The following is an 11,575-nucleotide window of genomic DNA, read 5'->3' as shown; positions in this document are numbered from 1 at the left end:
AATTATATTGAATATAGCTTCATTGGTATAGTCACAAAATAGTATGACAACCTGAGAGAAAGTGACAGAGAAAAATTAATAGCAGATACTACCCCAGAATGTATGTTAAATTTATTTGTAAAACTTATTGAAAATGAATTCATAAGAAAAAAGTGGAATGAAGATAAAAGAAAAAGAAAAAGAAAAAGGGTTAGAAAATTAAGCAATATAGAAATATAATATATATATATAGAAAATTATATGTGTGAATATTCCTATTACTATTATCAAATAAGTAGAAATAAAATTCATTTAACTATATATATATTTTTTAAATTACCATATTCTATAAATGTTAATATAGAAGAAAAATATTAAAAATGTAAAATAATTAGGAGACACCACAAGCAACACCTTACGTCATAGAATTAGATATCTAAGAGAATAGGTAGAATAAGAATGCATAAAAATGAAATAATGAAGAAAAATAGAAAAAATAATATTTACACTGCTAGAAAACATTCAACTCATGGGGATGTGAACCTTCAAAAAAGAAAACATACAATAAGAAAAAGAAAAAATTTTATAAAAGGAAAAATTTTAACAAACAAAGATGAAAAAAATATAAAACAAAATATTATAAAAAGCCTTACAATTTCAACAAAAGAAGAAGATTTTTTAGAAAAAATAATTTTCAGAAGGAAAAAAACTTGTAAATGTTGGGCATATGAAGAGATAGGTCACTTCGCTAATAAGAAAAATAATAAAATAATAGAAGCATTAGGAAGCTTGGATTATGTAGAATTAAAAGAAGAAGAAGAAGAAGAAGCATTAGAATTGGCTCTAAAAAATAATAAATGAATAACAGAATTAATTGAAAAAGAAATAAAAATAGAAAATGAAGATTATAGTGATACTGATGAAGAATTGAACTTTATAATGATAGAAGAAATAAGTATAGAGAACTTAAGAAGAGAATAATTTGTCATAGAAAATTCTCAAGAATTTTTTTTTTTTTTTTGAAAAAGACTAGATATTACCAATAATAGGGAAAGACGAAATATATCAAAAATTAATATTCAAATTAAAAAAACAAATATATATGTGAAAGAATGGAATGAGATATTGAAATTAAAGATTGTGAACATGACGTAAGAGAAATAAATTTAATAAATTATGAAAATATATTAAAAAATAATAAAGATAATAAGTATAAATATATGCATATAGGGAGTGTATAAATACAAGTTACACCATTGTTTGATAAATGACAAGATATAGATATATATGCATATTTGTATGATATTAGACAATGAAATTTTGGAAATTCCATAATCAGTGAAATAAAAAGTAATCTATGAGGGGAACCATTAGATTTTAATTATAGACCAGGATATTATATTAGTTTAAAATTTGAATTCATAATAGATTTTTAATATTAAAAATAAAAACTGTAGGAATCGATATGCATGAAATTGCCTATCCATTGAGAATATTTTGAAAAATAATATATAAGTTAGATAATACTATAGATCCTAAAATACAACATAAAATTATAAAAGCAAATAAATTTGAACCTACTAATGAAATACTAATAGATAGAATTACACCTAAAAGAATAATTCCTAATGAGATTAAATTAGATAATCGATGGATAACAAGTTTTAACAATCCTACAAATATTACAAAAAGAAAAAACGTAACTAAAATTGATAATTCCAGGAATATTAAAATATAAACTCCCAACACTTTGGAAAATGATGATGAAATGGATAATGCTTGAGAAAGATGAAGAAGAGGCACAAAAAGAATATGACACATTCGTACAAAGATACAACAAAAAGAGTGAGAAAATAAAATGTAACTATTATATACTAATGTTAACAACATATATATACCTATAAAAATATTTATAGAAAAATTTAATAATTATGAACTATGTGGTTACTTAGACAGCAGATGCTTAGTATGCTTTGGGAAAACGAAACTCTTTCCTGAGTATATGTACAAAAAAAAAAAATTCACCATTAATAGTTAGCTAATAATATTACGATGATCCATAATGATGTTGAAAAATTAGTTATAGAAATTAATTCATTACCTTTATCATTCCTAAACTTTGGGCAACTGATCAACCATCACATGATGTAATCATATAAAATAACTTTGAACGATTATATAGCCCTTGTACTAAAACATTACACTCGGTTATCTTTACTATAACGATTCTGGTTTGAACCCGACCCATTCATTGTTTTGGGATCCGGGCTTTCTTGTCTTGATGGTTATTCATGTCTTCTTCATTTCATTCCTTGTTGAGTTTGGTTATTGGAGCGTCTTGGTTGAATTTGAAATGGATTGAGAGTTAGTTTTTCAAAACTGTTGCTGCCCAAATTTTGGCTTGTTCGCTCGAGCAAACTTTGAGAACTTCCAGTACATTTGCAGGTCTGCAAAACTACTAGGTGTATAGCATTCTTCGCTCGAGCGGTATTTTTTGCGATCGAGCGGTCTTTCTTGCGCTTGAGTAGCCTTTTGGAACTCTCAATACTTTTGTAAGCTTGCAAAAGTACTAGAAGGGTGGTGTTCTTCACTTGAGCAGTACTTTGTTCGATTGAGCAGTCTTTCTTTTTGTGTCCGGTCGCTCAAGGTACCATTCCTGCACTCGAGAGGTCTGCACAAATATCAGACCGTAAAAGTCACTTTTTGGATCACTTTTTCACTTCTCTCTCTCTGAGTCTCAAATCTACACACTCTCTCTAGAAACCATCTCCAAACTTCAAATACACCTTGATCCATCGATCTCTACACCCTAGTCCCTTTGATAAAAAAAAAGAGAGCACGTCGAGGTTTTTGTTCTAATCAAAGAAGTTTGTGTTTTCGGCTTCGTCGAGTTTCAACCATCTTTCCTTTGAGTCTTCTTCTTTGAGGTAAGGATTACTTTGACTCTTTTTATAATTTTTAACTTAGTTATTTGTCTTTTAAAAAGGATATTGTGATTTGGGAATTTTTGATAAAATCTAGGGTTTTGGTTTGAAATCAAAAGAATGTATATGGGATTGTAAATATAGTTGTGTTGTGATAAATGGTGGATTTTCATTCTTGAAATTGATTTTCAAAGAAAGGGTTTTTGCCCTAAAATGTGAATCTTGGATTTTGTAAAGAGAAAATGGAATTGATGTTGGCTTTATGAAATTGAAAAGATGATGATGATAGTTATGGAGTTGGATATAAATTATCACCCATATTTGGAAATGTTGGAAAGTATATCTGTGTTGAAAACTAATTATCTGTTTAGAGATATTTGTTTTGGGCTATTGGTGGAGGATAATTATGATTGTTATAGAAATTGCTTGAGAATTAGGTAAATTGAAACTAATTTCTCATCCATTTCCATTGAGCATTGTAGCATATTTAACACATTGAAAATGTTTATTGTTTTGAGAAAAAATAGTGAATACCCTGGTGAATCTGGGTAAGAAGTGTAGTTGTGGTATTAAGTTAGCCCGTGTCCTTGGTGAAAGTCCAGAAACCCGCACAGATAGGTGTCGAGCGTTCCGGTAAATCGGTAATAATGGCAATTGGTTGTGCTTGTAGCCTACTTGCAGACACATCCTAGAGATTCCTAGTGCTGTATCCACTACCCTATTTCTGTTGTAAAGAAAGTGATTTCATGAATTGTGATATAACCTGGCATTACATGGTTTTTGGAAAGAGATATAAAATGTTTTTGGCATGAGCATTGCTTATGCATTCACTTTATAACTCTGTTAAGATTCATACACTGCGTTAGAGTATCTTGACTGGGCTTTGGTTCACCCTATGTGGAAAACAATTTTCAGGTGCTGATGATATGCCTTCGCCATGGTTGTAGCTTGGAAGGACTGGGAGCCGAGAGCTTTTTGTTTTGTTTTTGTTGTATTTATGTTGTACAAGCCTAGGGCTTTATTTGTATTGAGTTTCAAACTCACTTTTGTTGTAACCAGACACCGTCTTGGAAAGTTGTAGCCACTAAGGAAATTATACATCCGTTTAACTTTTATTTCATATCTTTTGTTTATAACACATGCTATAGATTTAGGGTTAAGGCTTATGAATGTATAAATGCATGTGTTACTCTTTTGTACACTTGAAGTTTATGAATAAAGAAATATTGGTCATTATTTTGGGGACATTTACAAATAACAATAAATCAGTTGAAGTCTTAAAGCTAAAAACGACGGTTACACATCACACTATTGACTTCATCAGGAGCCAGCATGGTGAGGAGGTAATTTCTCCAACTGAGCGAAACTGCACTAAGTATTAAAGAAATTAGTTTTCAAAAAGAAATCCAAAAAGAGCAACACAAAAGATGTAAAAATTTATATAGCGACGATTCCTTAAAATTTTAGCATAAAGATAAAAGTATAGCTACATTAGACCTAAATGACTCTAATAAAATAATTGGAGTAAAATAAAAGGTACATACTTATAATGATATAGAAGAACTTAGAAAAGAGATAGAAGATCTCAAATGAAAAGGGCTAATTAGAGATAGTAATAATCCACATAACAGTCCAGCCTTTATGATTAGAAATCATATTGAAATTAAAAAAGGAGAAGCAAGGTTGTTAATAAATTATAAAAAAAATTAAATAATAACACCAGAATAAATGGTTATTTTATTCCAAATAAGTAAGTCCTTTTTAATAGAATACAAGATGCCTCCTAGTTCTCCAAAATAGACTGTAAAAGTGGCTATTGGCAAATCAAAATGGATAAAAAAAAAAAAGAGTATACTCGTAATAGCCTTTAGTGCACCACAAGGATATTATGAATGGCTTGTAATGCCATTTGAATTAAAAAAATACAACTCAAATATTCCAAAGAAGAATAGATAACATCTTTAAAGAACTAAATAACGTTTCTCTTTTATATATAGATGATATTTTAATTGTTTAAATCTATAGAACAACAAAGAATGGATATCAAATTAATAACAGAAAAATGTGAGGAATACAAAATAGTTTTGGGTGAAAAGAAATGTGCGTAAATAACGACCCCGGTTTTGACCCGACTCTTGTGGTATCCCAGACTCGGGTTCATGGTTTCTGGATGTTGTTCATTGTCTTTTCCTCTTTATTCCTCTTTAAATTTAGTTATTTGGACGTGTTGAGTGTGTTTGGAACAAGTTGGTTGCCTGGTTTTCAAACCCTGTGTTGCCTAGAATTTTGGTCCGCTGCTCGATCGTCCCTTTTTGTGCTCGAGCGGGATTTACAAACTCTCAGTACTTTGCATGTCTGCAAAAGTATTGGAGGGGTGTTTTCCACGCTCGAGCGGCGTTTTCTACGCTTGAGCTAGTGGGTGCTCGAGCGCCACTTCTTACACTCGAGTGGTTTGTTTGTTGTCTACACAAGTACTGGAGGTGTGTATTTTGCGCTTGAGCAGGACTTTTTGCGCTCAAGCGCGTCAACTCTTGTGCTTGAGCGGACTGTGCATATATCAGATCACGAAAATGACCTTTTACATCACTTTTTCAGATCTTTTCATCCTAAACCCTAAAGCTGAGACCCTCTCTCTCTACATTTGCACCTAGATTTAGTCATCTCTACACTCGTGTGCCTTTATTAAAAGAGAGTGTGTCTCAAGAGCTTCCTCTTGGTCTGTTTGACGTTTGATTTCGGCGTCTTTGAAGATCCTCAATCTATTCCTTTTCTTTCCTAAGCTTGAGGTAGGGATATTCTACACCTTAATATGATTTTCAGCCTAGTTATTTGTTGTTATGTATAAAGGATGGAATATTGGGGATATTTGTGGATAAACCTAGGGTTTGAGTGTGGAATGAAAGAGGGGTTTTCAAATGTAATTGGTAAAAGTGGTTTGGGTGTAAATGTAAAGGTTTGTTGTTGAAAAAGAGTTGATTTGGGAACCTGAGTTAGTATTTGGATAAATAGGAGTTGTGCTCTAGATGGGTCAATTTTTGTTTTGTATAAATAAACGAAATTGACTATGGTGGTATGGAATTGGATAGTTGTTGATATACATGGTGGAGCCGGATACGTGTTATCTCGCTCCTATGGAAATTTGAATAAATTATTTATCTTGAGATTGAATATCTGTTTAGAAATATCTGTATTGGTCTATCGGTAGAGGATAGCTATGATTGTTGTAGAAATTGCATGAGGATTAGGTGAACTGAAACTAATCATTTAACTGGTGTCATTAAATATGACAACACTTTAAATACATTGTATATGTATAATATTTTGAGAGGAGAAAGGGGATATACTCCATGTTCTGGGAAGAGATAGGGGATGGATTCCAGTGAAATTAAGTTGGCCGGAGTGTCCAAGGTGAAAGTCCCAAAATCACGTATATACATGGGTGCCGATCCTGTAGATGAAATTTTCGTAAAATGGCAAGATTGAAGTGCATGTATGATGATTGTGTTGATTGAGAACCACTGAGTTGTAGTCTCAGTTGGGTTATTCGGAGAATTATAAACTTGGCTCATGAATTTAAATGAAATGATTAACTTGAAATCAATAGATGGGAATGGATTAAGATGTGAATATCGGTACTCTATGGTCATGTGGAGAATGTGTGCTTTGTCATAAATATTGAATATACACTCGACACTTATATCTTCGTTAAACCTCATATATTGTGATAGGTTGTTTCTACTACGTTTTAGCTCATCCTACTTGGGAAACCACTTTCAGGTACTGGTGACATGTTTCCTCCAAGGACGTAGTTTGGGAGGACCTAGCAGCTGGAGGCTCTATTTTGTTGTTTTGTGCTTAAATGTTTATTCAAGCCAAGGGTTTTAGATATACTGAGCTTATGACTCTCTTTTGTTGTAACCAAGCAATGTCTTGGAAAGATTTAAGCCCGTAGAGCATTTATTTTGTTGATCATTAACTAGTATTACATGCTATAGATTCAGGATGTACATTTATGAATGTATATTGCATGTGTAATCTTTTGTAATACGAACTCTGATGAATAAAAGTACTTTATTTCTATTTTTCTTCCGTTTATGAGTTGGATTTATTATATTATTTTCGAGGGCATGACAACTTGGTATCAGAGTGTACCGGGTTTGAATACTTTGGGTACGTAGGAAGTGGTTAGTATCACAATAGGTTTGTCTCGCTTGGTTGAGACGTTAGTATGTATTGTATGCTTAGGTGATAACATGCTTATATGACTATATGTGTATGAGATTTAGTTCCTAAGATATCGATTGGGTCTACGGGTTTCTGGAAGTCCTATTAGAATAGCACTTGATCACTGTTGTTTCTAATTGGAACTCTAGCAACGCCATGAGACGGTCATTATCTAGGAAGGAGATTCATATGTGCTTATGTGATTATGTACTTATATGGAGTGATTTATTGTTGTCCATTGCATTAGGACGTGAGTGAGTTAGCTTTGGCACATCTGGAAATGTGTTAATCTCTTTTGTTACCTTTATTAGGATGTCAGGACGTGGACGCAGTGGTGGTAGGCGTGGTAGGCCTAGAAGGCATAAGATGCCTTTACCGAATGATATTCCAACACAAGAAGAGGAGGTTGGTCAGGCCAATGTGGTTGAACCGGTTGGTTAATAGGCCATGGGTGCCTTAGCCCGCAAAATGGCTGGAGCTTTGCAGGAATCCATAGACATTCTCAGGGCTGAAAATAAAGTCCAAGCCCAAGTAGCTGAGGCAAGGCTATCTTTCTTGAAGAGAAAGTTTTTCCGGTCGAGTTCGGACGAGTTTTTGGGTGATTCCAAGGAGCCACTGAAAGCAGATGAGTGGTTAGAGCAGATAATGAAAACGTTTGAGATGCTCGGCATCGAAGACGGGGGTTTAAGAGTGACCTTGACGTCCTTCCAGCTGAAGGGAGACGCGGGTCAATGGTGGAAGTATGCGTAGGGGTGCATTGGAGGGACTTGGGAGGCCTTCGTCAATGCGTTCTAGGAGAACTTTTTGCCTCCCATGGTTATAGAGAAGTTGAGAGACTAGTTCACAAAGTTGGTACAGTTGAACATACCTATGGCTGAGTTCGAAGCCACCTTTACCAACTTGTCTAGGTTTGCACCCAAAGTTGGTGCAGTTGAACACACCTCTTCTCTTGGAGTTTGAGAAGAGGCTGAGGATCAGGCTAATGTTTAAGGTGGCCAGTTCGATGATTAGAGATTACGAACTCCTTGTGGAGGCGGCGGCTCATCTTGAAACTGTGATGCAGATGAAGGAGGAGAGGATAAGGGGCTCCAGGAAGAGTCAGGGTGCCCAAGGGGATAGCAAGAGGCAGAAGGGTTCTAAGCCCCAGTAGTCTCATGGATACCTTTCTAGTACTGAGTTTTGGTTCTAGGAGAGGTGGATAAGCGGATTTCACTTGTTTCAAGCGTGGCTAGTCGGGCCACAAATCCCTGGCTTGCCCGCAGAGAGGAGCAAGGCAGCGATCTGTACAGTCTTTGGCTCGTTCTCAGAGCCAGGGTCAGGGGAAAGGCCAGCCGCTCACTTGTTACTAGTGTGGGCATGCAGGGCACATCAAGAGGTTTTGCCCACAGTTGGGTGGCACACCTAGTACATCTGGTTCAAGGCAAACACAGAGTCACCAGCCAGCACAGTCAGCACAGGCCTCAAGGGCCAATCAGGGAGCCTCTTCAGCTCAGTCAGTGCATCAGTCCTATGCTTTGAGGGGTGAGCAGGTAGATCAGAGGCCTACAGGGCGTGTGTATTTTGTTACCGCGCCAGATCTACTACCAGCGCATTCTGTTGTGAGAGGTACTTTCTTGTTTTGCAATTCAGTTGCTAATGTGTTGATTGATACGGGGTGCGTCCCATGCATTTATCTCGTCTGCATTTGCATCAGTTTTGGGATTAGAGTTGGCCCAGTTAGCATCTTCTATTTGTGTGGTGTCACCTATTGGTGGTGAGATGGTTCTGAAGCAAGGGTGTCGAGGTTGTGATATAGAGGTTGTCGATCGCCGACTTTCCTTTTATTTGTGTTAATGCATATGTCTTGTTTTGATATTATATTGGGTATGGACTGGTTGTCTTCATACTGTGCTGTTATAGATTGCTACTGTTAAAGGGTTACTGTATGTACCTTGAGCGGTGACTGCTTTCATTTCTTAGGGGACCGAGTTGGTAGAGTCTCATCACCGGTATATGATCCGCGTGGGTGGAGTGAACTTAGTTGTCTCCTTGCTAGCTTCTCGAATAGTGAGTGTGATGAAGTCCGAGTTGAGTTGCCAAGAGTGGTTTGTGAATAGCCAGACATCTTTCCTAAGGATCTTGCTAGTTTACCAACTCACCGTGAGATCGAGTTCTCTATTGATTTAGTGTATGGTACAACATCAATTTCTATGGCACCGTATCGGTTTACACCCGCTAGGTTGAGTGAGTTGAAGATTTAACTCCAGGAATTGTTAGATAAGGGTTTCATCCGCCCGAGTACTTCACCTTGGGGAGCACTAGCTCTCTTTGGAAAAAAGAAAGATGGAGTATTGCGACTTTGTATAGATTACCGGAAGTTAAATAGGGTAACTGTTAAGAACAGGTATCCAATGCCTCGTATAGATGATCTGTTTAACCAGTTAAAGGGGTCTTGTGCTTCTCTAAGATAGACCAGTTGAGGGTAAGAAAGGATGACATCCCGAAGATTGCTTTTCATACGTGGTATGGCCGCTATGAGTTTCTAGTAATGCCTTTTGGGCTAACCAATGCATTGATTGCAATTATGGATTTGATGAACTGGATCTTCCGTGAGTTCCTAGATCATTTCGTGGTCGTCTTTGTGGACAACATTTTGATTTACTCACCCTCCAAGGAGGAGCACAAGGAACAATTGCGAGTGGTGCTTGAGTTGCTTAGAGTCCATAAACTATATGTTAAGTTTGGAAAATGTGAGTTCTGGCTGAAAGAGGTTAAGTTCTTAGGTCATGTGGTATCTGGGGAAGGGGTGACTGTAGACTCATCCAAAATAGAGGCAATTCAAGATTAGGAACAACCTAAGAATGTTTTTGAGATCCGTAGTTTCTTGGGGTTGGCCGGGTATTACCGTCGATTCGTGAAGGATTTTTCTAGACTAGCCTCACCTTTGACTAGATTAACGAGGAAAAGAGTTAAGTTTGTGTGGAGTGAGACCTGCGAGAAATTATTTCAAGAACTTAAAGTTAGGCTGACTACCGTTCCCGTTTTGATTATTCCGGAGAGGGGTTTGGGTTATTTAGTATATTGTAATGCCTCACGAGAAGGTTTGGGTTGTGTGTTGATACAAGGGGGAAGGTAGTAGCCTATGGATCGCGGCAGTTGAAAACACATGAGAAGAATTACCCTACTTACGGCTTAGAGATAGCGGCGATGATCTTTGCTTTAAAAATTTGGAGACACTATCTGTATGGTGAGAGATTCGAGGCATTTTCTGATCACAAGAGCTTGAAATATCCGTTTACACAGAAGAATTTGAATTTGAGGCAGAGGTGGTGGATGGAGTTCATAGAGGATTGTAACTTTGAGCTGTATTATCAGTCGGGGAAGGCCAATGTCGTGGTCGATGCATTGAGTAGGAAATCTATTAGCAGCATAGCTTGCATTGCTATCTAGGAATGGGAGATGTTGGGTACTCTTGGGGAGTTTGACTTGTATCTTGATGAGTCTGTTGAGTCTGCGGCCTTGTTTACGGTAGTTGCCCAACCTACACTCGTGAATCGAGTGTTAGAAACGCAGAAGAGTGACCTTGAGGGAGAATCCCTCTGGGAGAAGATCTCCAGCGAGAAAGTGGAAAGGGGCTTGAATGTGTATCCTGACTAGAGTGTGAGATACCGAGATCGGTTGTTTGTGCCGGAGTCTTACTGAGAGGAAGTACTCCAAGAGTTTCACTATTCACACCTTGTGGTGCATCCAGGAGGCACAAAGATGTATCATGACCTGAGTTGCTAGTTTTGGTGGAGAGGTATGAAGAGGGATGTGGCCGTGTTTATGTCGATATGCCTTACTTGTCAGCAAGTGAAGGCCCAACATTAGAGGCTAGCGGGTTTGTTGCAACCCTTGCCTATAGCCGAGTAGAAGTGGGAGCATGTCACGATGGATTTTTTTGTGGGCCTTCCGAGGACTCAATGAGGTAGTGACGTCATTTGGGTAGTAGTTGATCGGTTAACCAAGTCTACACACTTCATACCTATGCGCGTGAGTGATTCGATAGACCATCTTGTCGACTTGTATATTAGGGACATAATGAGGTTGCACGAGATCCCTATGACGATTGTTTCAGATAGAGATCCGTGTTTCACAGCTCAGTTATGGCAAAGCTTGCAGAGTGCCTTGGGCACTAGATTGACCTTTAGCACTACGTATCATCCTCAGACTGACGGACAGTTCGAGCGTACTATTCAGATCCTTGAGGGTATGCTTCGAGGTTGTGTCATTGACTTCAAGGGGTCATGGGAGAGGCACCTGCCCTTAGTGGAGTTTGCCTATAACAAATAGCTTCCAATCAAGTATTGGCATGGCACCATTTGAGGCCTTGTATGGCCGACCGTGTAGGTCCCCTGTGTGTTGGGCAGAGGTGGGTGATACACCTTTGTTAGGTCCAGAGTTGGTTCGGAAAACGACGGAGAAACTAG

The sequence above is a fragment of the Camellia sinensis genome, chromosome 9, assembly GCF_055761805.1.
Source record: "Camellia sinensis isolate YWXY chromosome 9, ASM5576180v1, whole genome shotgun sequence".
Classification (NCBI taxonomy): domain Eukaryota; kingdom Viridiplantae; phylum Streptophyta; class Magnoliopsida; order Ericales; family Theaceae; genus Camellia; species Camellia sinensis.
Note: the sequence above shows the minus strand (reverse complement) of the source record.